Here is a 2,846-nt window from a genome sequence, read left to right as displayed (position 1 = left end):
CCAACTAGTGATGTCGCGAACATGAAATTTTCCATTCCCGAACGGCGAACGCGAACTTCCGCAAATGTTCGCGAACGGGCGAACCCGGCGAACCGCCATAGACTTCAATAGGCAGGCGAATTTTAAAACCCACAGGGACTCTTTCTGGCCACAATAGTGATGGAAAAGTTGTTTCAAGGGGATTAACACCTGGACTGTGGCATGCCGGAGGGGGATCCATGGCAAAACTCCCATGGAAAATTACATAGTTGATGCAGAGTCTGGTTTTAATCCATAAAGGGCATAAATCACATTCCTAAATTGTTTGGAATAACGTGCTTTAAAACATCAGGTATGATGTTGTATCGATCAGGTTGTGTAAGGGTTACGCCCGCTTCACAGTGACAGACCAAACTCCCTGTTTAACGCACCGCACAGGTGTTTAAGTTGCAATTGGATAAATACTTGCAAAAACATAACATACAGGGATGCAATTTCTAATTAGTGGGGTAATAGCTGCTTGATCCAAGGAGACATCTGACTGCTATTTTGGGGTCAAGAAGGAATTTTTTCCTAGTTTGTTGCAAAATTGGAAGCGCTTCAGACTGGGTTTTTTGCCTTCTTTTGGATCCCCAGCAAAAGCATATGTGAGGAAGGCTGAACTTGATGGACGCAAGTCTCTTTTCAGCTATGTAACTATGTAACTATGTAACTATGTAACAACCGCAAACAGTCCATTTGCACAACCGCAAACTCCACATTTGCACAAGGTTGGATACCAAGCTAGCCATGTCCCGTTCCTTGTCCTCACTGACGTTATTGAAGGTCTCTTCCTCCACCCAGCCACGTACAACACCAAGGGTCCCCAAAAGGTGACAACAAGCCCCCTGTATTTTTTTTTAAATGTACACTACTGTTACACCAGATATGAGTTGCACTGGTGTGACACTGTGCCCTGGCAGGCCCTGAAACGCACAAGTGTGAAGGAAACTGACTGCTATTATTTCACAGTCAAATTTCTAGTTTTTTTTTTAATGTACACTACTGTTACACCAGATATGAGTTGCACTGGTGTGACACTGTGCCCTGGCAGGCCCTGAAATGCACACGTGTGAAGGAAACTGACTGCTATTATATTACAGTCAAAAAAGTTTTTTGTTTTTTTAAATGCAAGCTATTGTGACACCAGATATGAGTGGTGGCACTGGGACCACCTTAAAAATATTGGATATCGCTAAAAATCATGATCACTATATACTAGACATGTGCAATTCGTTTCGGTCCGAATTAAAATTCGGCCGAATTTCAGATAATTCGGACATTCGGGTGCTTCCGAATGTCCGAATAGTTTAATTTCCGAAGTGCAGAATTGCTGAAGTGTAGTAGTGCCGAAGTGCCGAATTGCTGAAGTGACAAAGTTCCGAAGTTGCCGAACTTCCGAGGTGTCAAAGTGCCGAAGTTCCGAAGTTCCGAAGCACAGTATTGCCTAAGTACGAATATACTTACTCAGTGAAAGAAGAAGAATGTTACACTGTATACAATTTCAAATAAAAAGTATACAAACATAGACAGGATTCAGCTGTAAGCATTTGCAACATTTACAACAATCAAGTAACACACATTCATATAAAATGTAAGTTACTAAGCCAGTCAGTGTAATGACAGGAATTAATAAGTAGATAACTCCCTAATTCCAACCGGTATTAAGGAGCTATCTACTAAAAGGCTGAGCTCTGTGTCATTTTACACAGCATGGGAAAGTTCTGTGGAATTTTCCCACGCTATGTGATTTGACTCATAACACTCTGATTGGTGGATTAAGTAACCAATCAGAGAGTTATGAGTCAAATTACACAGCGTGTGAAAATTCCAAAGAACTTTCCCACGCTGTGTAAAATGACACAGAGCAGTCTGATTGGTGGATTTCAAACCAACCAATCAGAGTGCTGTGACAGGTAAATGTAGGGACTTACCTGTCAGTCTCTTCATTTACCTGTCAAAGCATTCTGATTGGATGGCTTAAACCCACCAATCAGAGTGCTGTGAGCCTAATTGCAGGGCGGGGGAAGGCTTTATAAGCCTTCCCCCGCCCTGCAGAGCTCAGTCTGCGCAGAGCTCTCGCCGGGTGAAGATGGATTTTTTTTTTTGCGTTTTTTTGCGTTTTTTTTATTGCGTCGGTTATTATGGATTTTTATTTGGCCTTTATTGGGGCTGAAAAAATAAGATTTTAGAAGAAAGAAAACATTGAATGGTAAGTGTATTTTTATTTTTAAAGGTACTTAGTTAAATGGTCCCCCCTCATTATTTTTAGGGTGAGGTGGGTAGGTAGGAGTTTATTTTTTGGGGGGGAGGGGGTGACTAGGGGTTTGGGGACCCCTAGACACCTGGGGGAGAGGGGGGTTAAAGTTTCATTTAGGGCCCCCACCCACCGCTCAGGGGTGGGGGCCAGGGGGGAGGACATTAGGTCCGCCCCCTTATTCTTGTTTAGGGCCCCCACCCACCGCTCAGGGGTAGGGGCCAGGGGGAGGACAATAGGTCCACCCATTTGTATTTAGGGCCCCCACCCGCCGCTCAGGGGTGGGTGCCAGGAGGGAGGACATTAGGTCCCCCCATTTGTATTTAGGGCCCCCACCCGCTGCTCAGGGGTGGGGGCCAGGGGGGAGGACAATAGGTCCCCCCCCTTATTTTTGTTTAGTGCCCCCACCCACCGCTCAGGGGTGGGGGCCAGGGGGGAGGACAATAGGTCCCCCCCCTTATTCTTGTTTAGGCCCCCACCCACCGCTCAGGGGTGGGGGACAGGGGGGAGGACATTAGGTCCCCCCATTTGTATTTAGGGCCCCAACCTGTCGCTCAGGGGTGGGGGCCAG

This window comes from Pelobates fuscus, chromosome 1, assembly GCF_036172605.1.
Source record: "Pelobates fuscus isolate aPelFus1 chromosome 1, aPelFus1.pri, whole genome shotgun sequence".
Lineage (NCBI taxonomy): Eukaryota > Metazoa > Chordata > Amphibia > Anura > Pelobatidae > Pelobates > Pelobates fuscus.
The sequence above is the reverse complement of the archived record's forward strand: the minus strand, read 5'-3'. Positions refer to the sequence as shown.